Here is a 27758-nt window from a genome sequence, read left to right as displayed (position 1 = left end):
CGAGGGTTTTGACTTTATACGGTGCTTCTTCCACCAAGTCTTGTTCTTTTGGCCTCAAAAAGCTTACCATGTTGCAGGTTGAGTTCTCCAGGAAGCAGACGCTGAGATGTAGTTTAGTTCACAATGTGTTCAGATACAAGGGTCCTTGAGACCAAACCCTATGAAAGAGAAGGAAGGAAACAGGTTTGAACTAAGGGAAGAGTTGATCTGTGATGCAGGCTGAGCAGCTGCAGCTGACCCCACAGCAAGCTCTAAACTCAAGTGGTGGTCAGAGTTGTCCTGTGCTGGTCCAGACTGAGCAGGTGCTTTTATCTCTGCCTCCTCAACAGTCGTTTGGTGTGGGTGCCCCTGAAAAGACATGACTTTGGGCAAGGTGGGTCTCTGCAGCTGGGGCAGTCCTTGAAAAGACTGGCAGCTGGAGTGTCTGCTGGCAGCACTTTCTGCAGCTTAGCAGCAAGTGCTCTTTGAAGAAGGATTTGTGTGGGCCATCCCCATATCTACCATATCACATCCCTGCCATACTAGCACACAATGACAACTAGATTATGCTTTCCTATGTTCCAAGCAATGTTATACATATATTGATATCTCTGTCTACCTGTTTATCTGTTTATCTAAACTGGGGCACAAGTAAGCTAAATAAATTGCTCAGATCAACCACTTGGTAAGGGCCTTTTGAAACAAAGTCTAGCTGCCTTGCTCGTACTCTTAAATTGGTATAATCTGATTAGCTGGGATATGGGTCTGCAAAGAGATTTGCTGACTCTGTCAGATACAGCTGTGTGTCTCTAGTACAATGGTTCTCAATATGTGTTCCCCAGATCACATATTGTGATGCAACAGCAGCATCACTGGAAATTTGTTAGAAGTGCAAATCTTCTGGCCTCGCCTAGACCCAGAACCAGAAATTCTGGGAATGGGCCCCATAATCAGTGTCCTGACAAGTCCTCTAAGGAACTCCGATGCACCCTCTAGCTTGAGAACCATTGCAGTGGAATACACGCACAACCCTCGAAAATAACCTGCCATACCTTCTAATAGCCTTCCTGTTCAATCTTTCAGCTACCTGAGTGGTCCATTCCTCTCCTGTGGAATTCAGCCTCCTTGTGGCCATTGGCTTTCAGCTGCAAGTACCTCTCTTGCTAGGTTTCCCATTTGTAATGAAAGATTCCCATTGCATAATGTTGCTATCATCCCCTCTGAGCCTAAGGTAGTGCTTAATTGGTCTTACTACTTACAATTCAATGTTATCCCAAGGCAAGACTTGGCAATCCAAGCCAACTTTGGATTTTACTGGCAGGACAAACAACTCTTGAGTTCAAATTTCAGTCCCATGACTTATTAACAGCACCCCCCTGAGCAAATTCATATTCATATTTAAACTTCCATGTTCTCATCTACAAAAATGGGAGTAAAAATACCTGTCTCACAGGCTTGATCTGACAATTTAGATCATTTATTTAAATAACTGCCTAAGTTCTGACATGTAGAGTATGTTCCATAAGACACTTCCTTAAAACTTATGTGATGCCCTTTTCCCTCTCCCCCTCATACATTTTTGAAAGACCAGCTGGTCTTAAGAATTAATAGCACATAGATATATGACATCGTTATTATACCAGGGAGAGCATCTTTATTCATCTATTCCTTTTTTTAAGATTTCATTTATTTTTAGAGAGGGAAGGGAGGGAGAGAAAGAGAGAGAGAGAGAAACACCAATGTGCAGTTGCTGGGGGCCTTGGCCTGCAACCCAGGCATGTGCCCTGGCTGGGAATCGAACCTGCGATGCTTTGGTTCGCAGCCTGCGCTCAATCCACTGAGCTATGCCAGCCAGGGCCTTATTCCTCTATTCTTACTCTCCCTAAGAAAAGTACTTGTTGAAATATTTTGCTTCAACAACACATATATTGGTTTCTCCAGTGGACTGGTTGAACCTAAATATATGCATATATACACACACACACAGACCCTTAAGCTGTTATAACAAACCTTTGCATAATCACATAATCATAATGTGAGTCTAATAGAACACAATGAGATAAATATAGACTCCTCTACTTTAATAATGATAAACTGGCATTGATAGTGGTTAACTATCTTGCCAGATATTCCACACTATTAATAAGGGGCAGAACCAGGATTGTAGCTCAGGATTCTAGAATAGTCTTCTTTCCATTATAAAGCCCTCCCTCAAAGAACTCTGATTAGCAACTAAATTATCTTTTTAATGATAAAGATGTTTAGGTGTTGGTAATAGATTAAGGACAGTATCCAGATAATGAAATTCACCATTTCTAATCAGGGCACTATGAAAGTTCTCTGTGTGGATTGCAGTTGAGAATCATGCAGAGAAAATTCATGTGATCAGCAGGGTCCGAGTAGACTGATGTGGAAGAAGCTGAGAAGTTATTTAAATGTCAAGGGATTGTTATTTAAACCTAAACTAAGGAACCTGTGAATGGAGAGAGTGAATGAGTATATCCTGGAGTTAGGCCCATTAACAACCTGGGAGGAGCTAACTGTGGAATGGGGCACAGCTAGGAAGTGTGAGCTTTCTAGAGGTTGAGGACTCAGCCATTCTTCACAGGTGTCTAGATCCTCTGAAGTCCTGGTGGAGTTACTGTTCCCCAGAAGTCAATGTAGGAGCAACCATAGCAGTAGTTCTCAACTTTGGCCTCATGTTAGAACCACCTGGGGAGATTTTAAAAATGCTGATAGCTAAGCCACACCTAGATCAATTAAACCAGAATCATTAAGAGTGAGATCCAGCCCCTAGGATTTGTTAAAGCCCTCCATAGGTGATAATGTGCAGTTAAGGCCTCTGAGTCTTTATTCTGGAAACTAAAATATTTTCCTGTCTTTTCTTCCCTCTTTTTCTTTTCTTTTATCTTATTTTGCATTTTTTACCTTCACATCTTCCTCTCTCCCTCCTTCTTCTCATTCTTCCTTTACTTCTTTCTCAAAAACATGGTTGCAGCCTAACTACATGAGAAGCCATGTGCCATAAAGATAAATGTGATTTTTGTCTCTGTATTATTTGTTTTTTAAATTGTAATGTCCCATTACCATTTGTCCCCTTTATATGCCCCCAATCACCACACTGTTATCTGCATCTATGAGTCCTTTTTTTTCCTTTTTGCTCGATGCCTCCACCCCATAACCTCCTCACACCCACCAGAGCTGTCAGCCTGCTTCTTTTATGAGTCTGTCTCTATTTTGCTTGTTAGTTCAGTATGTTCATTAGATTCCACATATGAATGAAGTCATATGGTACTTGTCTTTCTCTTACTGGCTTATTTCACTTAGCATAATGTTCTCCAGGTCCATCTATGCTGTCGCAAAGGGTAAACTTGTCCCAGTATTATCTATGCAGCAATGTAACAAATACATGCAAATGGAGAGATTTAAACCAACACACATTTATTAGCTAATAGTTCTGTAGTTCACAAGTCAGGCACAACATGAATGGGTTCTCTGCTCAGGATGTCATGAGGCTGAAGTAGAAGAGTTGGCCAAACTGAATTCTTATCTGCAGGCTCCAGGGAAAAATCTACTTCCAAGCTCTTTCAGGTTGTTGGCTGAATGCAATTTCCTGAGGTTGTAGAATGAAGTTCCAGTTTGCTTGCTGGCTGTCAGTCAGGACCTGGAGGACACTCATGTTCCTAGCCATTCAGTGCTCTCCATCATCAAGCCAGCAGTGGTGCTTTGAATCTTTCTCATTCTTTGAATTTATAATTGTCTCTTTTGTGAACACCTAGAGAAAACTCTGCTTTCAAAGGGTTCAAATGATTAGGTCACAGCCACTTGGATAATTTGTCCATCTTAAAGTCAGTTGATTTGGGATCTTAATTACATTTGCAAAACTTCCTCCACAGCAATACCTAGATTAGCATTTGATTAAGTAACTGGAAAAAACTTTGAATGCATAGGGGACAGGAATTTGGGGGCCATCTTAGAATTCTTCTTACCACAGTCCCCAAAAAGTTCATGTGTATGGAAACAGACTTGAAACCCCTTGTAAAACAATAGAGGATGATAAAAAATACAAGGAATAGAGGTACTAATGAATTAGTGAAGGAGTGATTAAGTTTAACTCCAAGGTCAGAGTAGGCTTCTTAGAGGTGACACCTAAGCCCATTCAGATATTAGACAATTACTTATTGAGCACCTCCTGCATGCCAAGCACTGAACTGAGTTTTGAGACGTGACTAGTTATTTTCCAGGTAAATCGGATTATCAATGAACATTCCAGAGAGGAGACATCATATGAAAAAGCACGTGTCCAACAAATGAAAGAAAACAGAGGCATTTATGGGATGAGGTACTGTTGAGTTCTGCTAGAACATAAAATATGTGGGAGAAGCGGCTGAAGATGAGGCCAGAGTGAGGCAGGGGCCTACTATGCAAAAACCTGAGATATAGATTTTACTTTACTCTTTGGAGACAGGGAATCTCTAAGGGTTCCATCCTTAACTTTGTTGAAGTATATTTAAAGTACAATAAATTTCACATAGGTAAAGCATGTAATTTAATGACTATTGATGTATTTATACACCCATGAAACCATCACCACAATAAAAAAAACATAGATTTTCTATCACTCCAATAGTTTTGTCATGCCCTTTTGCAATCCATCTGTCTCCCTACCTGCTTCAGCTAACCACTGATTTGCTTTCTGTCACCATGCATTAGTTTCCTTTTTCTAAAATTTTATAGAAAGGGATTCATACAGTATGTATTAACTTGTACTTGGCTTCTTTCACTCAGCATAATGAATTTGAGGTTCATCTATGTTGCTGCAATATATTAATAGTCCTTATATCTGACAAACATTTGCCTATCCCATGGTCACAAAAGCTTCTGTGTTTTCTTTTAGAAGTTGTATTGCTTTAGGTTTTATGTTTAGGACTATGATTCATTTTGAATCATGTTTACTTTTTTGCATATGGTATTGGATAAAGGTCAATGTTAATTTCTAAAATCTGTTTACCCAGCTGATCCAGGATGATTTGTAGTAAAGACTTTACATTTCTCATTGAATTGCTTAGGTAACTGTTGAAAATCAATTGACCATGTAAATGCAGGCCACAGAGGAGCTTTAAGTTGTAGAAAGATGATGATCCATGCACTTAAAATAATTAGTCATTCATTTTTATTAGTAATTCATTTCATACACATGTCCGAAAATCTTACCTATAACAAACACTGTGCCAGGGACTGAGTCTTACTTGTGTTTCTGTCTTCAAAGCCAGAACTGAGTCTAGCACAAAATATGCCCTTCGAAGTGTTTGTTTAACAAGAAAGAAAGACAGGTAAAATAGAGCGTCTGCCTTCAGGATTCTTAGAGTGCAGGGTAGAAGAAGATCCTTGGTGAGAGTGGGTGAAATAACAGTCAGGGAGATGACTGAGAGTTAATACAGCCCTCGAGGTAAAGAAAAGATGGGAGGGCAGTGAGCTAGGTTAGTGGTAGTGAAGAAAAATAGTAGGTACAAGAAATACAGAGAATGGTAACTGAGGAGGAGTTCAAGATGCTTCTCAGATTTGCCACTTGGCCCTCCAATAGATGTAGCAGATTTAGTGGGAACAGAAGCTGGAAGCCATGCATCCATCTGAATGTCCTTGGGCAGAAAAGGCAGTACATGGGGGCTACGGCCTTCTTAGAGTTTATATCCCAGTAAAGAATGGAGACCTGGGTAGAGCATATATGATGTATGTGGAAAGAAAAGAGTCAGTATGAAATGATGGGAAAGCAAAGAGGATACTATGTAAAGGAAGTGGCATTTAAGTTAAGACCTCAGAAAAGGATGTAGATTTTTATTGTTTGAAAAGATTGGAGTACATTTCATGCAGATGGAACAATGTGAATGAAAGGGGAAGGGTGTGGCTGCATAGGGCAGCTTTGCAGGTCAGTGAGTTGTGTGTTGTGGATACAGCAGCACAATGTGGGTAAGTGAGAGACTGGTGGGTTCAGTGGGAGTTGAGGCTGGAAAGAAAGGTTGGGGCCAAATGTGTGACTTCAGATACCAGGATAGACAGCACACATTGCTTGTCAGGTCTTATGTTAGATTTATCTCACAGATTAGCAACACATGGTCTCAGCCTCCAGGAAACTCATTCTCTAGTGGGTAAAGTAACCCAATAAATAAAGAGGCTGAAATGTGCAACAATGATATATCTAAGTTGGAAGATATCAAGTAGGGAGTAACTTTGTGGATATCATCAGGATATCTTCACTCGGGAGAACTTTAAAGGGCAAGTGGAAGTTTCTGGAGGGCACAGGGTAGAGCATTTTTTAAAGAAGACTTTTTGAACAGAGGCAGTAGCATGAGCAGATGTGTGGAAGTATGTGTGCTAAGGCTCCGTGCATCTCGCATTTATTTTTTCCTCGCTTCTCTCTGGAGGAAATACTGTCCTAAAGTCTGAGTTTGAGTTTAAGGTGGAAATGGACATATTACTTTGGATTCCAGTCCAGTCTCAACGGGGTCTTTTAATTTACCAATATCAGAGAGTGCTTATTTGAGGATCAAGTGCCAATCCACCTTTAATGATGAAGCTGTACTTTATTTCTCTTCTTGGTGTTGATACTTGTGTAAAAATGCCTCAGAAAACTGATATGAGGACGTGGTAATTACAAAGCAAGATTCAGGTTTTTCTTCATTCTTATAAAAACCTTACCCACCACTAATAATTTGGAGTACAGCACTTAGTTCTGCTCAGAACAGACAAGGCTTTGATTAGAAATGCTAAATTTCCAGAGGCTTCTACAAAGTTATTTGTTGTTTACTTGGTTCAGCGGGCTTTCCTTATCACCTTTCTTAGAGCTGTGCAGTGCCTTGAATCCTGATGGTAAGAAGAAGCCTTAGGGGGACTGTGTAGGTGTTTGGAATTTTAAGTGATTCAACACCACTGGGGACATGACATACTAGAAATGACAACCTCTCCATTTCCACCTGCCAAAAACTTGGGGACCAGTGACAGCATCTCCCCAAGTCATGAATATGATGAATATCTTTGTGCTCACCAGGCTGTTATCTTCTTAGAGTAATTCAGGCTGGGAAGGTACTTTCTAAATAGAAAGCTTGAGTTTCAACTCAGGAAGCACTGAAGCATATTGGAATCCTTATGTATATACATTTATTTGTTTTATTGGGTCCTGTCATTTTCATTTGAGTCCAAGGAATTGTGATTGCATAGTCAGTGGTTGTATGAAGGGACACTGTCACAGGTTGGGTTTTCCAGGAAGCAGATCCTGAGGTGAGGTGTATCAGTGAGTTCCAGTTGCCATAACAAAACACTGTAGTCTAGGTGGCTTAAACAACAGAAATGCTCCTTTTCACAGTTCTAGGGGCTGGAAGTCTGAGATCAGGGTGCAGCAAGGCCAGGTTGTGGTGAGTTCTCTTTTTGGTTTGCAAGTCTGCCTTCTTGCTATGGGCTTACCTGAGTATTTCTGTGTGCATGCACATGGAAAGATTCTCTTCCATTTCTGTCTCTGTATCTGTCTCTTTCTTATAAGGCTACTAATACTATTGATTCAGAACTTCACCTTAATGTTTTCATTTAACCTTAATTAACTCCCAATATAATAACATTGAGGGTTAGGTCTTCAACATACGGATTTTGGGGCAACACAATTCAGTCCAGAGCATAGAGGTTGCATAGCAGGAGATTTATGATGGAGTATGTGTGTTCACCATTTTTAGAAGGGAAAATAAGGAAATAGGATTGAGTAGGGGGAGAAGCTGGGCAATAAAGCAGTTTCTTTCACTAAAGATATCAGTTGACTCTCTAGAGAATTCTAAAGATGGAGAAAACTTTTCAGAGTTGTCCCAAGTTGAGATCTTTTTATTTCCATGTCAACCAGTCATTGGATGTGAACTAGCCCTGGTGACAGTTTTCTTATACTCTCTTTATTGATCTCTATGTATTTTGAGAGTGTGTGGGTAGGTTTCTAGACAGCTGTCATTATTCCATGGGAATGTGGAAAGCCTTGTTTAGATTCTTGCTCTAGATGATGGTTTTGATGACTCATTCCTGAGGCGAAACAACAATAGAACAGAGAATTCAAACCAAAGGTTTGTGTTTCTGAAATCAGCCTGAAGACAAGACACTAAAAATCTTCTAGTCTTGAGTGAAAATGGCACAAAGACACTAAAAATCTTCTAGTCTTGAGTGAAAATGGCACAAAATACAAGCATCAGAATTATACATCACCTTGGGTGATGCAGCTTCTAATTAACCTACTCATCTCTCTTTATTTTCTTAAAATCTAGGCTGAATGGCTTAGTTAGGTAAGTTAACCATTTCAGATTCTCACCTCCCATTTAGAAAATAGTTTCATCTAGAAAATATTTACCATTTCTGCAACTCCATGTGGTGAGCCAGTACAGACCTTTTGGGTTTTATCATTCACTAATCTCGCAGAATTAACACTTCCCTTCATGATCTTCTGACATGCCCATGCTATGTCCTTTGTAGCAACCCCTGCACGTGTAATTACTTGTTTCTCTGTTAGTCCCATGCTGGTCCCATGAAGCTAGGCACCATGCTGGTCTTACTTGCCATTGTATCATTACCATCCGGCACACTTCTTGGTACTTAGTGTTCACATATTCTTCGTGGAATAAATAAATGGATGAGTCAATGAATGTTAATAAGGCAAATGTGTCAGCCAGCGCTTCTGGGGTCATTTAGTATCTATAATCTGGAATCCAAAGTGTCTCTCTTCACATACTAAAATGTACCACTTTTTAAATTGCCCAAATTGCACATTGTCATCATTTTTCCTTAGACCATCACTTTGGAGAAAACAACAAAAAAATCTCAAGATATGTTTTCCTGACATACATCAAAAGCAATCTGTAATTATTAAAAAGTCAGTAATTTTAATTTGCCCTTCACAGTCCCTGAAAACATAGAAGGTTCTCCCAAGTAGATACACCTATCTATTTCTATCCCTTCACTGAAGAACAGCCCTTTCTTATGGGAAATCTTCCTCTTTGGCTGGAGCAGTATGGAAAATACTTACCTTACTGGTCAGAGCACCAGATTTCACTTGCTTTGCAGTGAGTTCACTGCTAGATCCCCCTGGCACCCAACAACCCTTTTCTATTAAAAAAATGTAATGACTTCAATAACTTACTAATTTCATGATTGGAGGCTGTGCCATTAATTGCCCATGACTATATCAAGTCTGTTTTCAGCAGGTAAGAGAGAATAGTGTTAAATAATAGAAATCTTTTTTTTTATTCTCATGTTAATGTTGGTCCTTGAGTTCACAAGGAAAATCTAGTTTAGTGGAATAACTGTTTTGAGTTTTAAGAAAGTCATTGTAAGTGTGTGGCATGGCTGCTTGTGTCCCCATACTTGTCCCTGTGGGAGGTATTCTTAGTTATTAACAATGTTTATTCTTATTAAACCTACTACTTCTTCAGAATCCCTCCCAAGATAGCAGTTGAGCAGCTACTATCACTAACCATACTGATGTGTGAGATGAAACCTCTTCTATCTTTATTCTAAGGCAAGGCATGAACAGAACTATTAACTTAGGAATTCATCAGAAAAATGAATGATGGACTCAAGGGATAGTGTAAATGCATAGTTGAATGATCAATTATGTTTACATACATTTCAGTTCCCAGAAATTTCATACATATTTTTAATTTGGTATTCATAATATCCTTACAGAATATGTAAATCAGACATTTTCTTTCCATTTTATGGATTGCTATATCAAGGCTGCGAGAAGTTTAGGGACTTAGTTGGGTTGAAAAACCCAATGAATGAAAAAATAATTAGTCTTCTAATTTCGAAATTTTAAAATTTTCTGTAGAGTTATTTTATAACTTACTTTTAATTATTATAATTGTATAATTCTTTTTCTATATTATTAGAATTATTTTTATTTTCTATAGCTTCTTTCTAATGACTGAACTGATTGATACTTAAAGTATATAAGAAGGAAATTTGTAAGGTTAAAAAAATATACTGTGGTAGGCCTTTCCCTGATAAGAGGCCAGTTAAAGACAACCAGGGATGAAATATGATTCTACTATGAACTTTACTCAAGGCATCTGAAAAGGTCTTCTGACTCAGAGGGGAAAACTGGTTGTTTTGCAGCTCTGTTGTCAAAGTATTGGTTGATCATGATCCTTCTGACAAACAAGCTGCCTGAAAGCCACCATGGGGTGCTCACTTGAAGCCCCACCACTAAGTGAGAAAGCAGAGAATGTTACTGTGCTTACTTAGCATGGGCTCAGTCACTCTGGGAAGAAAGGCAACATTGGGAAGCCATTTCTGGCTGTACTTCTATATCTTTCCCAGATAAGACCTCCCCCATCACCAGTCTCAGGGTGTTCTAGACAGGTTCAATACCAATGGGTCTGTCTCTTTGATTTATTTCTGTGCTGATTGAACCAAAAATGAACCCCTGTATAGAAAACAGGGGTTGAGAAGTTGGGGTCATGGTATGAGAGGTTTCTAAAATAAATTTGTGTGTGCCTCATTCGCCTGCTCTATAAAGATGTTATAAATATCAAATGAAAAAATATGCATGAAAGTCTTGGGAACTGAAATGTATATAAATGTACCCGATCCAACCAACCATGTGTGTGTTAATGTTTGGAAATGAATGCCCTGAAAACAAAGCATGAACTTACTAAATTAAGAAGGTCCTAGAAATCTATATTTGATACATTAAAAAATATTATGTTTGAAAAAATAAAAACAAAACCACTTAAGATCTAAAATAAAATTTCTTTTTTAAAAAATTGTTACTGTTTTAAGATTGTATTTACTTATTTAGAGAGAAGGGAAAGAAAGGAGAAAGGGAGGGAGAGAAACATCAATGTGTGGTTGCCTCTCCCATGGCCCCCACTGGGGACCTGGCCCACAACCCAGGCATGTGCCCTGACCGGAAACAAAACTGGCAACCCCTTGGTTCACAGGCCGTGCTCAATCCACTGAGCTACACCACCCAGGGCTAAAATAAAATTTCTTTAATAACGAGAACTATATGTTCAAACCAAATATTTTGGGTAATTGAATTTAAGTTTGAAAACTCCAATGTTCAAACCAAACATACAGGGTAATTAAATGAAGAAAAACTCATTTTTTAGGTACATTGATCAATCAAAGAAATATAGACCAATGGGTATGAAAAGCAAGCAGTGCTATTTATAAAAATATAAAATACAGAGACAGTTATTAATTTGAGTTCTACATTACTTAATCAAGTCTCATTTGCTTTGTTTTTTTGATCAGTACCTGCTGTAGGTAATCCCTTCCTCCACTCCATAAAGTGGATAACCTTCATCTGCAGACTTGGTCTTGCCCAGACTGAGCAATCCTGACAAAGGCCTGGATAATATCAATATTGTGGAGAACAACAAAATAGGACCTAGATGGTCAAAGGCTAGCATTGATTACGCAGAGGATGAGCCCTGAGTAACATTCCAAAGAAATTATTTTTTCTTGTGTCTATTTATCTTTGGTATAATAAAATCATAAAGAATGAGTACCTAACACAATGCCTATTGCATAGACTCATTTTCTGTCGCTGCTATTATTAAAAGCAGGTTAATGATCTAACAAAAAACAGCCAAATATTGATACCTTATACCCAAGTAAAATCCTGTTGTTAATTTGATGTTCTTTGTTCTCCAGTCTTTTGAAGAACATGAAATACTTATTTATAGTTGTATATGCATATGCTGCACAGAAATTTTTGGTTTCCTGGAATTTCTACCACATGTCATAGCATCGTTATTACACAGTGGTATTTCAAAATTCACAGCAAATGAAAACTTCCTAAATGTGGTTAAAAAATTTGTGTAGTAAAATAGCATGAATTCTGAATCTGACTTGGTGGTTCTTGTTTAGACTTCGATCACGTACCAGGCAGAACTAGGCATTATCATATAGGGGAGATGTAGGTACTTCAGATCAGAGGTAGCTATTGAGATTTTTTTTTTAAAAAATGGTTTAAATTGTCAAATCTGACTCACAGGTATCAACTATCTCTCTCAACAGTAATTAAAAATATATGAGTGATAGAAAACCCAGGCAATGTATTTCTTCTCTCTTGGAAAGGTTCGAGATGACCCATTCAGCTCCCTAGGTCCATTAGGACCTATTTTGGTTTTGATTAAATATGTGATGTTCTAAGCAATATGTGCAGGACATCACTTATTATAATAGGAACTATTTTGGTTATGGCTCCTTTTTGTACTTTGATATATTTTTTGTGATAGTTTTCAGTAGGCCATGTCTCAGGTATCTATGAATTCCTGGGGTATGTACAATAAGCAACCTAGACATATCAAATATATTCTGCTAAAAGCTTTTCACATCTCAGGACTCTCTTATCTTTCTGCTAGTGAGTTTGGAAGGAACTTTGACCAGTGCAACTTGTGCTTTCCCAGATGTCCCTGGTAAAGAACGAAAATATTTCACAGACATTGTAGGCTTGCTGCTAACCCTTTCTTTCCTATGTGAGTTCAAATCCTCCATTACTTGCTCATTGAGTATGATTATTATGGAAGAACTTGTATGATTTCTACCATCTAGATCTTAGGCTTCCAGACATTTGCTATTCAGATTATTATTTTTCCTCTTTCTTAGATAAAAATGAGCATAACAAAATGTTACTGTGAAGTATTGTTCTCAAAGATCTCACACCAAGAAGCCTGTGCACCTTTTCCAGAAATACAAATATCACTACATTGCTACAAATGAAAGAAGGAATACTTTCACAGTTTTTGTAAGAATTCTATGTTTAAAAAAAAGCTGTTTTACTGCTGTTACTAATGACCACCAAAACCATCTAAAGTAAGGTAATAGAGTTACATTTCAATAGTACCAATTATTTATGACCCTGGGTCTGGATCACCAGTGGCAGACAATAGGAGAAAGATGTGGCAGTCTTACAAGTAGGTAAGAAGAAATCTGCTAAAATTTTAATGGATTGCTTAGAGCCAAGTGTGGGCTGGTATTATTGTATAGTCATACCCCCATAACAGTGTTCCCACTGACAACAGACTGTATACATGATGGTGCTGTACCATGCAGTCTAGGTGTGTACTAGGCTAGGTTTTTATAGTTTTACTTGTTGATGATCACACAACAATCAAATTGCCTAAGGATGCATTTCTCAGAATGCACCCTCCTTTTTACAGGGGCCATGACTATAACAAATCACTGGAAGGCCTAGATTTTTTTAAAAAATGTATTTACTCATAGGTTAGGAGCAACTCAGAAGTCCTGAGAGAGCTTCCCCTCAGTGGTTATGTGTAGAAGGGGATCTTCCACCACTCCAGGAAAGGCTTAAAGCCATGTCCTGAGACTCTTTTCTCAAATAAGAAAAAGCCTTAAGTAGGGGAAAGGCATCAATCCCTACCACCACCAAGGCCCACTGCTGCTGAAGGAGGTATGGGGAAGCACCCTCTACTCATGGGAAAATGGTAGACAAGAGCCCTTTGTCTTGAATGCTATAAAATTGTTAGAGATTTCCTACCACAAGGAAAGGAGCAAAACTCTGTCACCTGCACATGGCCCATCACAGATACTAGTCAGAGTTTGTATGTCATATGGGGAGGGGCACGAACACTGAGGAAGCCATGCCCCCAAAGTCCAGGTGCATAGACCCTACCTACACTGACTTGGACCAGGCAACAAAGAACCTCCCTACCACCAGTGAAGGAAGCACTAAGGAACAAGCAATAGCAGCCTGATACAGAGAAAGTGCAAAAGTGTGAAGAAGGCCCCTATATGCTGTAAGCATATTGGGATGGCAGAAAACTGAAGGTGGAGCTCAAACAGAGACAGAACCTAACAGGAATTTGATGTTTATGGTTCCTGGAGTGGAGCTATAACAACAACAAAGCCCAAATTCAGCCCAGCCCCTGACTACATGGACTCCACCCCCAATACTCGTGGCCTAATCAAAAACAGAGGCAGGCCCATTTTCAAGCATAAATTCTATTTACCTCAATCTCTCCATAATATGTCTGGTATTCAATAATATAAAGATGCGCAAGACACAGGCACAAACATATACTCCCTCACCTACTGTCCGTGGAAAATACAATCAATAGGACTATATTTACAGGTGATTCAGATGTTGAAACTATCAGATAATGACTTTAAGACAACTAGGTTTAATATCTTGAAACATTTACTGCAAAAGGTTGATAACATGCATAAAGAGAAGAATATTTTCAGCAGAGAGATGGAACTATAAAAAGATCAAGTGGAAATGCTAGAAATAAAAAAAAAAACCCTGGTATAGAAGATGAGGAATAGATTTGCCTGGCTCATCACTAGATTCAACACAGCTGAGGTAGGAACCAGTGAGCCCAAATATAAATGAAGAGGAAATACTGAAGCTGAACCACAAAGAGAAAAGCAGTGGGGGAAAACAAAAACAAAGCAAACACCCAATATCTCTGGAACAATATTGAATGATTTAATAGTCATATAATTGCTGTTCCAGAGGAACTAAAGAGAGAGAACATAGCAGAAAAAAATATTTGAAGAGAAAATGGCCAAGAATTTTCCAAAAATAATGCTATAAAACTGCAGAATTAAGATGCTCAGAGTCAAAGAACCGGCCTGAATGACTCATGGACAACGGTGGATGTGGGAATGGACTGTGGGAGCAGGGTTGGGCTGGGTGGGGGAGGGTGAAGGGGAAAATTGGGACAACTGTAGTGGAATAACAATTAAATTCCCAGAGAAACACAAGAAAAACAAGTAAAAAAGAAAGCACATATAACAGAGCATATGTAAACTTCTGGTAACTAAAAGAGAGAGAACAGTAAGTGTAGACACAGAAAAAGAGATACTATAGACAGTGAAATAAAGATATGGATTTTAGGAGGCTTCTCACCAGAAACTAGCTAAGACAAAGAGTGACATCTTTAAACTCCTGGGAAATTTTTTTCAGCTATCAACTTTATGCCAAGGACAGGTCTCAAACAATAGCCAGTGATAAAGCAAACCACAGATAAATCCCTGGTATAATTTAGACAGAAATAGAGATGTTGAATGGGAAAGCAGCAGCTAATTTATTTACAAGTAAATGCACATATGCTTGCCTAGGGAGAAGCGCAATAAAACTTTATTTGTTTATTTTTGTTGAGATTAGCATCTGGAGGCTTTTGCGGATGCACTGGCAGGCAGGCAGTTGGCTAATTTTGTTATTCCTGATGCTAGTGTAGAAAAAAATTCTGGGAATCCCAAATTTTTTGTTACCTTGGCAACCGCAGGTAGAGAACAATAGTGATGGGACTGACTCACTAAATCCCTTTTTAAATCCTCTCAGAGACTTAACTTTGTTAGTTTATCAAGTCTGTCTCTGGAATCTTGCTTCTCTGAAAGACTTAAAAAAAACCCTTTTGATTAAGATCTAAAATTATTTCTATGCATCACTGATGTTCTTTTATTAAGCCTGATCTTTGTACACTCATCAAACTAAAGTTTGAGCTGCTTTTACAATGACAAATCATAGCTTCCAGACCAGGTTTCAGATATTGATGGTTTGTAGATGTAATCTACAAAAGTAGAATATTTCCCAAGAAGATTCAGCCAAGATAGGCTTACCTAGCCTTACACAACTAGTTTTTAAAAGATTTTATTATTTATTTTTAGAGAGAGGGGAAGGGAAGGAGAGAAACATCACAATCAGTTGCAATCCCCCAACTGGGGACCTGGCCAGAAATGGAACTGGTAACCTTTTGGTTTGCAGGATGTTGCCCAACCCACTGAGCCATACCAGTCAGGGCTGTACAACCTGTTTTATAACATCTTTTGGCTACCAAGATCTTACTACGTGGCAATATGGTCCTTTCTATATTTTCCTTTCCTCACAGAACAAATATTCAAACATTCCATGTATATAATTTGTTTCTGTATAATATGTAGCCAATTAAATATTCTTTATCAAATGAATAGCATAAAGTCGTGATCCTACGAGCATTTACTTAGTTAGGTAATTGATTATTCATTTTTCCTTTAAATGCAAGACCTAATCTCTCCAAATTTTCCTTGTGTTTATTTCAGTCACATAATAATCTTTCCTGTCTTAATTGTATCATCCAACATGCAAGCTAAATTTCTCAGCTGTGGGTAGCTCAGATAATAAGAGAAAACATTTGATGTACAAGTTCAAAACACTGTCAAAATATGGAAAAAACAATTAGAACAGAACTATTCAGCAAATCACTATAACCCTTGCTTCAGCAGGACTCCAATCAATTACTCAATATGTTTTTATATTTAATTAGCTATGAATCTACCTGACAGCAACAATATAGTTTATATATATATCAGTTTTGTTTAGAAGACATTATCCAATATCTTATTAAAATTCTTTAAAATTATTTCATTGAAATATAATTGACATACTTTGAAATACACAGATCTTCGATATTACTATTGCTTTACAAGTTTTGACAAACAACCATCCAGGTAAACTACATCTCAATCAGGTAATAGATATTAATACCACCTCCAAAAATTCCTTTATCCTCCATCCCAGTCAATCATACCCTCTTCTCTCCAAAAGCAACCAGTATTCTGATTTATTTTACCATAATTTAGTTTTGCCTATGCTAGAACTTCACATAAAAGAAATTAAATAGTGTGTATGCTTTCAAGTATGACTCTTTTCTCTCAGCACAATGTCTTGGAGATTCAGCTACACTGTTGCAAAATTTAAGTAGTTGATTCATTAACTGGTGGCCAGTATATCAGTCTACAAATATATTATAATTTTGCTAATTCATTCTCCTTTATATAGGCATTTGGATTATTTACAGGATTGACCATTATGAATAAATCTAATATGAGCTTTCTTATTTTTACATGTGTGTTTGTTGACACATGTCTCCATTTCCTTGGATAAACACTTCAAAATAAAATTTCTGAAACATAGGGTAGTTATTTCTATTTATCCTGTTTGGGATTCAGTGAGCTTCTTACATATCTCAGATTTAATATTCTTTCTTGAAATGTGTTAGTGGCTATTATTTCTTCAAATACTTTTTGTGTAGCTATCTATATTTCTTTTGGAACCCCAAGTTCATTTATGTCAACCTACTTGAGATTGCTCTGTTAATTTTCTCTCAGGATTTCTTCCCTGTGCTTCATTTTCAATCATTTATATTTTATTGTCTTCACATTTTACAGACCTTCCATTTTCTATTGCCCAATCATTTATAAAGCTAATGTACTGATTTTTTAATTCAAATATTCTTCAATTGTAGGACTTCTATTTTTTTCATGGTGAAAATATATTCAGAAAATATATTTTCTGAAATCTCCCACCTTGTCACTTATTTCGCTTATCCTTTTATTTTCTTAAAATATTTATAATAGCTCTCTTACAGTCATTATTTGTTAATTCCAGCATTTTTGTTAGGTGTGTGTCTGTTTTCATCAAATGTTACTTTCTTTTATTATAGGTAATATATTCTTCCTTTGTATGAGTAGTAACTTTTTATTATTTGCTGCATGTTGTTGATAGTATGATATAAGTAATTTGGTTATGTTATATTTCTTTAAGGAATGCTGTGTTTTCTCCTGGCAGACAGTTAGTTTACTAGATCAACTTGATCCTTTTGAGGCATGTTTTTAAATTTTTCTAGGGTGTGTCAGAAGTGACCCTCACCCTAGGACTAGAGAAGTCATACTACTTTTTCGGCAGAACTGTTTGAGTGTTCACTGAGGTCTCTATTCCAGTTGGAACTCCTACTTTTCTCTGCACTATATGATCTCAAGAATTTCCATACAACTGCCAGAACTCAAGGAGATTGTCCCAGCTTATCTTCAATTTAGTACTTGGCCAAGACATTAGAGCAGCCCTGTAGGTTTGTGTTGCTCCAGCAACAAACCTACAGCGTCATGACCCACACATTCTATCTGCCTCAACATCCCCAAACTCTGGTCTCTTCTTCATCAGCTTAATAAGACTATCCGGCTTTGCTTGGTCTCTGTCTCCACAAGATGTAGGACAGCCAGTACCTGTAGACAGAAAGCCAGGGTGACTATGGGTCTTCCCTCATATATTTCCCTTATTCAGGGACCACAGTCCTATGCTACTTCTTATTAAATATCTGATAACTGTCATTTCATGTATCTTGTCCAGTCTTAGATGTTCACAGTGGGAGAGCGAGTCCAGGAGTTACTCAGTTATATCCAGAAGCAGAAACCTCTAAAATAAAATTTTGCTACAATGGTCTCAGTCTTTCAGACAGGTAAAAATTTATCCCTAGTTCTAGAATCAAAATAATATTCTTAGAATCCATCTAAAGCAGAGACCTGAAGTTATCTGAGGTTAAGAGACTTCAGGATGGTTGGCAGTTTAGGCTAGTTGTCCTGATAGCAGAAACTAGAACACAGTTTCAATGGGGAGGAATCTTCCATGTGGAGAGTAATTATAGAGTGATGTGAATTACCATGGTATGAAAACCTTCCTGTGAATCTGTCCTCTGCTGGAGGAGAATAGTGTCTGAAATGTTGCTACATTCTTTTATGCAGCTTTGTAATTGCTGTGGTCACAGTCCCAAATCAACTTATTTTGAGGTGTCTTTATTTTTTCACCAGCATGTTTGGAATTTCTTAATTTTCATTTTACCTTTGGCCCATATTTCCTGGCATCAGCAGTGAAATGACTATAGACTCTGTTTTGTGACAGCTTCCTTATTACATTCGAGCAGGCATTTTCAGTTCGGAGCTATGGTGGTTATTGACAGTCTTGCTACGGCATTGCTCATACTTAAGAGACCTGCTTCTTTGGGAAGATACCTGCAGTCTCCACGTTTGTTCTTTTTGGACAGTCATCCTCAGGGGATTCCAGAAGAAAACATGTTGTTGATTTTTATGAAGTCTTTTTCCCCAAGGACCTAGTGCTGCTCATTGACTTGTCCTTTTACTCAACAAGTCACTTCTCCCTTTTTGGGGTGTTCCAGTTCTCTCTTTCTGCTAGTAGTGGGTCAGTGAATTCTGGGCATAACAAAAGCAACATAACTACTGAAGAAATAAATCTTGTCAGGGTTAGCTCCCTGAGCTGGATAATTTTACCCAGGGATTGCTTTCCCATTGGACCAATATTTTCGCCAGGCCTGAACTCAGTTAATTATTGTTCTTCTCTTAATCTCCCCTCTAATCTCTCTTATTTTAGCAGTGTCTACCTTCAAAGTAAAAATTCTAAATCTGGGAGTTGGGCAAAGTTTCTCAGGACACACTCAGTGACTACATGTCATGCATAATGGGTGTTACCTTGAAGCTCACCAGCAATTCTTAAAGTCTGTGTTTTTATGGGACTTTCTGATCTTCGTCTCAACCTATACAAGTTGTAGCTTTCTAGTTTGGCTGTAGGTGTGGGAGGTATCACTGCTCTTACTGTGAAATCTCCAATGGCAGCTGTAAAAGGGCATTCCTCAACAGCTTCTCGGAACCTCCTTCTTTCCCAGGAGCCTGCCTGCTGCCTGAGAACTTGTATCTTTCTTTTGTTGGTTATTTTGTACTCTATTCCCCTTTCCTGATTATAACATTTCCCTTTTGCTAACACCCTCTGTAAGAATAAGTAGATCTGGATGATTGTCCTTTTCCCCTTCTTCCAACCTTTTCATCTTTAAGATTTCATTTACTTTTTAATTTATGAGTAATGTGCCCTCTAATATTTTTCTCATTTCTCTTCAAGAAATGTATTTCTTCTCCCAGCTTATTAAGTGTGTCTGCATTTGTTCTCCATCATTTACACATTTATGTTCATTTGCTTTATTTCTCCTTAAAAGACTGAAGGATATTTTTAAATATGCCAGTGCTGCTCTGATTTTCTAGGCAATTGAGATTCCTAGAAAACAAGTTCATTTAAATACTGTTTGGTCCTCTGGATTTGCATATTTTTTCTTTGTTTCTCTACATTAAGCAAATAAAATATATTCTTTAAAATTAGGCACCCCATTTATTTTTTATTTGTTTATGATCAAAATCTTTCACTCTTTTGAGAATGTGCCACTTTGGTCGCTTGGCATTAAGTTCAGAACTTGCGTAATGAGCAAAGTCCTTTTTATGTTGGAATCATAGGCCGATGAGAGATTCTTGAATCTGTAAAGTTGTTATAGCTCTACCTACCATGGCTAGCACTAAAGATTTAGAGCTAAAACCTCAAAAAGGCTCTACAGCAGGGGGACTCAGTAGCTTTTTATAGTGTTAAATCCAGATCTTGCGGCCAGATATCTGATTTAGGGAAGGAGTAAAAGTAGCATTATTTTTCCACAATTCTCCCTGGCAAGTAGGCCATTCTGAGGTGAGGGTGGGGGTGGGGGTAGGGGGAAGACTGCTTTTTAGTTACTCTATTTATTTTTAAGAAACTTAAATCTAAAAACAAAAATCAAACCTAGAAAAATAACACAAAGAAAACACACACACACACACACATACACTTCCTTTAGGTTCACCCATTGTTAATACTTTGCCACATTTTTTCTCCTCTCTCTCCTCACATATACACACATGCACACCTATATACATCTATGTGAATATAATATACATACTGTAGATACATGTAACATTTAATAGACTATATAAATATATAACATATATATTACTTTATTTGAAGAACCATCTGAGAAATAAGTGTAGAATTCACAACCTTTTACTTGTAAAAACTCCAGCATAGACAATGTATCTCCTAACAAGGGCATTCTCTTCTATGATCAAATTCAGGAAATTTAGCATCCAGTATTATTATCTAATATATAGTCTATACTAAAATTTTTGTAATTATACAAAAATTATTCTTTGTAGACATTTTTTCTACCAGTACAAGATCCATTCCAAGATCAAGCACTATATTTTAAGCTGTCATAAGCCTAATATCCTTTATTCTAGTAAATATGTTCAACTGTCTTTTTTTTATAACATTGACGTTTTTAAAGAGTAGAAGCCCAGTGTTTTTTAGAATGTCCCTCAGTTTTAGTTTGTCTGATGTCTCCTCATGCATGTTTCCTCATCCTCATTTTGTGATTTCATTCCTCTTCTGGCTTTGCCTATAATACTAAACTAAGCCATTCTGTATAGTACAAACTCAGCTCTAATTGTCAATACACTAAGGCCCTTACAGCCTTTACTAAGATCTACATCTGCCTCCTCCCCATCATCAAAGCAACACTGAGCTGAACAATGTACCAAATGTTACAGTTATATACCATGGTAAAAATCCTACATGTCTACCGAAACCTGAGGTTTAAAGCTGCTTACTCAGGCTATTTGAGTTTAAGACTATCCGCATAATTGTAAACAATCATCTGTGTAATACAATATAAACTGCCAGCAACCAGCAGGATAAAAAAAAAAAAATACCTAGATGAACTGTGCTTACTAATGTGCCAAAAACGCCTAACATCACTTACCCTAGCCAAGTTAAGAGCCCCAATCTCTCTGTGTCACCCGTGTCTTCACATTTAATCATTTGTTTATTCCCCAAGGATTTCAGTCCATGTGTACACAGTGCTTATCACTGGCGGGCCTCGATATATGGCTGCTACGTCGAATTGGATGGCACTGAATTAGGCTGATGTTTAAGCACTTATGCATCAAACAAGATGACTTTCTGCATAGTAAGAGAATAACTGTCTTTCTACGGCAAATAGTTACCTCCCTTTCCAAATTAGATTATCCATCCACATAGAGAAAGTCAAATTTTATATTTCAGCAAGGCTTAGCCACAAGTTCAGTTAACCAAAAAATTGGACATCCAAACAGAAGCAGTCCTTAAGTGATAGGCTGAGCCTCAAGGGCACTCATCAGACCCTGGGTTTTGACATTCATGAAAAAGAATAGCAGGCACAGAGAGTACAGATGTGTTGTTGTCACTGCTGACAGAAAAAGACCCTGCAGGCCTGGGAAAGAGAAATGGAAATAATGAACAAATCAACCCAGAGAACAGGTGCTGACATGTGGCTTTGCATCAGATGAAACATTTCCCTCACTTGGGAGACAAGGAAAATGAGGGAGGACAGAATGCCCAGCAACATTAAGCAAAAACAAAAACCTCAGAAAAGGAACACAAAGAGGCATAAAATGATAGGTGAAGGGGCACTATGAGGGGGCCTGCTGAAGCGATGTGAAAACCACTGTGGCTGAAGGCTGAGTGGTGCTTTACTTCTGGCCTCTGTTGGCCTCGGTGACTTCATCTCATCTGGCTTCTGCATTGAAAGGAGGTTGTAATGTAGAATTCTTTCTGGTGGACCAAAAGGATCTTTCAGTTTAAATGTGGATTTGAAATCAAGAGCACTGGATTTCTGACCATGACAAAAGGGAAACCTATCTTAGCTCCTTGTAATGCAGCATTTTCTGTACCACAAAGGGCATGTCAGCCAGCAAGCAGTTCTCCAAGTTAGAACTGGGCACTTCTAGAAGTGCCTGAGACCCTTTAAGGAAAGATTTAAATGCAGTTAAAAGTATTTTCATAGTGATGCTAAGAGGTTCCTTGCCTTTTTCACTCTTATTCTCTTAAGAAAGTACAGTGGAATTTTCCAGGGACTCCTGAAGTGTGAAGACTTTCTCACTTTGATAGCTGATTGGATATGTACTTATGTGTTTTGAATTTTCTAAGAGACTTATGGTATAATTATATACTTTTTCAGCGATTTACCCAGTTTGTTCTCAGTTGACTTTATTTTGCTGTTATTGGCTGTAGACAGTTATTCCTGCCATCACCTCATTTAACCTTATCATCTAAAAAAATCATTATTTTGAAATTCCAGGATAAACTACAATATTTTTTAAAAAAGCAAAAGGAAAATTTTAGAATTTCAAAATAATGATTTATGAGATGGTAACTAGCTTAGAGAGTTCTGGGGTGCAAAATTGCTCCTACAGTAGTGGCACCAGGCTACCCTGGTAGCTTTTTACCATAACAAACATTTTCTTTAATGCCAATTTCACAATTAAGAATGCCCTTAATTATGTAGTGTAGAATAAGTTTATTAAATATTGACCCTTGAGTACTTGCTTTTTAGTATTTTGAATGACACAATGGGAAGTACACATAGAGCAATTCTGCATACCCAAGAGCAGTGGCTGCCTCAAGGAAAAGCACCTGTGTGACTCAGTAATGTGTTTTCTTTTTTTGTTGTGGAATAGCAGTGGTTATTCATATGGAGGTATTTGCAGACATTTTCTCAAAAATGAATACCTATCACTTTAAGGGAAATAACTGACAGTATTTGTTGCTGATAATAAAATTTGAACTTTCTGGCAAAAATTAGAATTTTGGCAAACTTGTATTTACCAGAGAGCTTCGCAACCTTACAATACTTAAAAGAAAGTTATCACTAAGCTAAATGATATTAGCAAATGTGATCTATTGATGGTATTATCTAATGAAATGTGTTCATATGTAGAAGATCCACACAAACCCCTGAACCAGTATATTCCAAATGATTCATGTACGATGTCATAAATCATATATGAGTAAAAGATTTGTTTACACTACAGATAGACTAATGGAATTTAATAATACAGAATTCATTGACATGGTTTCAGAATCCACATTGTAAATATCTGAAAAAACTACCTACCACTTGTGTTTTGATGTAGTTATCAAATAAGAATATTTGTAATTACCTGCAAATGCTATCAAAATGAGTACCTTTTCAAATCAGATATTTGTGAAGCTGGGTTTTCTTCATATTTCAATTGAACCTACATATTGTAATTGATTGTATACTAAAGCCAATATGAAAATCTAGTTAACTCTTATTAAACCAAACACCATTAAAGAGGTTTGCACAAATATAAAACAACACCATTATCCTCACTAATTTTTTGTTTTGCTTTGGAAAGTTTATTATTTATGTTAATTAGTAGTGCTTTTATTTTTCTTATTAATTGAACTAATATTTGCTTTAAACCTACAATACAGTAAATATAGATATATGACCAAAAGAAACAAAAACTCTTCGGAATCCTTGATAATTTTTACGGTATAAAGAGATAATGAGACCAAGAAGTTGAGAACAACTGGTGCAAGCCGTTTGTCATTCAGATAATAACAAAATTATTAGACACGTTTTATGTGTTAGGACTTGTTCTAGGTGTCCTACTGTCAAAGAAAAAAGGGCAGAACATAAATTCATATCATTAGATGTAGTAAAGAAAAAATATTGAAAGTCACCTGACCTTATTTTTATACCACCAATGTGGACTGTATATTAATATATAACATTTATTGTCCACAATATGTCAAGTGCTTTATAATCATCATTTCTAATTTTTACAAGATCTCTATAAAGTATTCCCATTTGAGAGATGAAGTCAAGATCTAAAGGATTAAAGTGATGACCATGATTATGGCTACTTATTGGCAAAGCCATGAATTAAACACAGTTCTATCTGTTTCTAAAATGGAGATCACTTCCATTATATAAAACTTGCACTTTAGAGGAGATGCTTAAGTAAAAGTCTGATGACCCAGTAGGAAAGATGCTATGTAAAATTTTTGTGGATCAGATGTGGATGGACTAACAAACATTTAGGTATTATCTAAATTAGTGGTGTTATGATTCAAAGATTAATATTTATTCTGTTAGTATGGTGGTTAACTCAGAAAGAGTTGCAGTTTGAGTCCAAGGTAATCTGCTGGAAAAGCCAATGTTGTAGACAAAGACAACTGGCTGGAGAATTTTTCTTGGCCAGGGAGGTCAGCTTTGTGTTCAGTTTAGGCCTTCACCTGATTGGATGAGACTCCACCTCATTGTGGAGGGCCATCTACTTGATTCAGAGTTCGTAAATTTAAATATAAATTTCATCCAGAAACACCTTGAATAATGTTTGACCAAATATCTGAATTCTATGGCCCAGTCAAGTTGACAAAAAAATTTACTATCACAACAGGGATGGATTTCATTAATTTTCTCTATTGTTTTCCTGACATCAACTTCATTGATTTATGCTGGTTTTCTTATTATTTTCCCCTTGATATGGGTATTTCTTTTGTTGTTGTTTCTTAAAGTAAAAAAGTAAACTATTGCCTGGGACCTTTCTTATTTTATATTTCTATTATTTAAAATTATACATTTCCCTCTAAGAACTGCTTCAGCTGCATCTAATAAATTTTGATGTTATATTCTCATTTTCCTTTAATTCAAATATGTTCTTATTTTTCTTAAAAACTCTTCTTGTCCTTAGTTTAATTCCCCATTATTTGAGAATTTTATTCACACCTTTTTGTGATATAATGCTAGTTCAATTTCATTTTGCCTAGAGAACAAACTTTGTGGTTGTTGAATGCAGAGTTCTGTAAATGCCAATAAGATCTATTTGGTTGGTGGTGTTTTTCTTGTCATTTATATCCATGCTGCTTTTTATCTATTTGCTCTATTGATCAGTGAGAAAGGAATGTTGAAATCTCAAACTATAATTATGATTTGGTCAATTTATCCTTTCAGTTCTTCCTTGGTTTCTGAAAATCCATCTGAAGTGTTCTTCTATCTGAAGAACTTCCTTTAATATTTCTTTCAGTGTAAGTCTTCTGTTGTTCTTCATCTGGAAATGTCTTTATTTTGCCTTCAATCCTGAAGGATATATATTTTTTTGGATATAGAATTTTGGGTTGACAGTTATTTTCTTTCAGCATGTGACAAATGTTTTACTATCTCCTGGCTTCCATGGTTTCAGATGAGAAATCCACTGACATTTGTGTCATTATTTCTTTAGAGGCAATATGTCATTTTCTTTGGATGATTTCAAGATTTTTTCTTTGTCTTTGGTTTTCACCATTTTGATATTCATGTGTCTGAGTGTAGACTTCTTTGGATTTACCCATTAAGGACTTTATTTTTATGAACTGTCTTTAATGTGTAAGATTGCTTCAGCCATTATTTCCTCTCCTCCTCCCCCTCCCTCCTCCTCCTCCTCCTTCTCCTCCTCCTCCTTCTTCTCCTTCTTTTTCTCCTGCTCCTCCTTCTTCTCCTTCTTTTTCTCCTCCTCCTCCTCCTCCTTCTTCTTCTTCTTCTTCGCACTAGACTCTCTTCTCCTCCTGGAGCTTCAATAATATGAATATTAGATATTTTATATTGTTTCCCAAGTCAATGTCAAATTATGTTTCAAAGTATGTGAAAATGCCCATGGGTTAAATAACAAGATAAAACCTTATAGGCAAGATAGACCAGAACTAGCCTTTGATATATCAAAAGGATTGAAATAAGTTGAAAAAAGTGAAGAAATTATTATTGGTGGTTCAGAAAACCTGAAACCAAAATGAGATTAAAATTGATGATGTCTTTAATTCTCTGTAAAACATACTTCCATTGAAAAAAGGTGTCTTTTGATAAACATACTATATCCTAAATCATAAGATTGGTCATGACAAGGGTGAAGATGTTGGCTGGCTCCCAAAACTAGGAAATAAGGAAAAATTTTTTAGCATATCATACCTGCCTTCTATTTTTATCTGCCCCTTGGCCATCCATCACCTTGTCTGCTTCCCTGACTACCAGGGATTCAGGACACTTCTTTATCTCAGACTGCTTGTGAATTTTGGTTAGCAAGCTGAAAAATTCAGGCATAGACGTCTATGAATAATGCAGTATGATGCTCTTTTCAAGAAAGTTTGATTTTTAAAGCAGAATACTAATTATCCTACAAAATAAAGGACTAATGGTGGAATGTCATGACAAATAAAGGTGTAATAATTTGAGGTAGAGGCAGGCACTCCTCTTTCATTACAGTACAGGGTGCGGCAAAAGTAGGTTTACAGTTCTAAGCTCAAAACCAATTATATTCTTGTAGTATTATTTATTAAGTATTGTATTATTTTTCATATGAATAGCTATAAATCTACTTTTGCCCCACCCTGTATGTGGGTAAAAATCCAGTCTACTCATGTATGTAGAGCTGACTCACTGATATTAGTAATCAATATCCCTTCTTCAAAAAATGTTTTTAAAACTATGCAAAATTTTTGTGTCTCAATGAAATATTTGTATATAATATTTTCTTGACTAATGTTTGACTCTTCAATGGATCAAAATATATCTGTAATAAAAGCAAAAGAGTAGAATGGGATGGAATAGGTTTATCTAAAAATAGGCATTATAGTAATAGGGATATTCTTCAATATCATTTGTGCACTAAATTGAGGGCTGATTCTGGAGAATGTAATTCTTTGATTCTAGCTCATAAAACAAAAAAAACATACAAGTGAACATGAGTGCTCTGGTCTCAAAGGAATATAAAATTTAGTTGTTTGAGACACACTGCTTCTATCTTTTGTTTTCTTGTTTAATAATGATTTTTTACAGAATATTTTACTAATATTGTAGGATAGAAATAAAGGCCATTTATCATGGAAGAAATCTAGGTTATATAATCAAGTTCTATATTGTGAATACAGGATTAAATTATATCTTTAGAAATCCTACTGAGTACCTATAATGTGACATCCATTGTATTCAAGGCTTAGCAGCTGTACTTCATTTAATCATTAAAAACATTCTGTGATGAGAGATCCAAGATGGTGGAGGAGTAAGTGGAAACTATGTTAACCTCCTTCCAGGACCAATTCTGAAATTACAAGTAAATGGTGGAGAAATTATCCTGAATAACCAACTGAACACGAGCTGGAGAGAAGCCTTACAATCAAGGCAGACAGAGGAGATCACTTCCTCACAACGACACAGGTATCGTGTGCAGAGGAGACGTGAGACAGCTGGATGGGCTAACAAGGGTGGTAGCTGAAGTTCCAGGGGAAT

Source organism: Phyllostomus hastatus, unplaced genomic scaffold, assembly GCF_019186645.2.
Source record: "Phyllostomus hastatus isolate PE091 unplaced genomic scaffold, TTU_PhHast_1.1 phas_contig_209, whole genome shotgun sequence".
In the NCBI taxonomy this organism is placed as follows: Eukaryota; Metazoa; Chordata; class Mammalia; order Chiroptera; family Phyllostomidae; genus Phyllostomus; species Phyllostomus hastatus.
The sequence above is the reverse complement of the archived record's forward strand: the minus strand, read 5'-3'. Positions refer to the sequence as shown.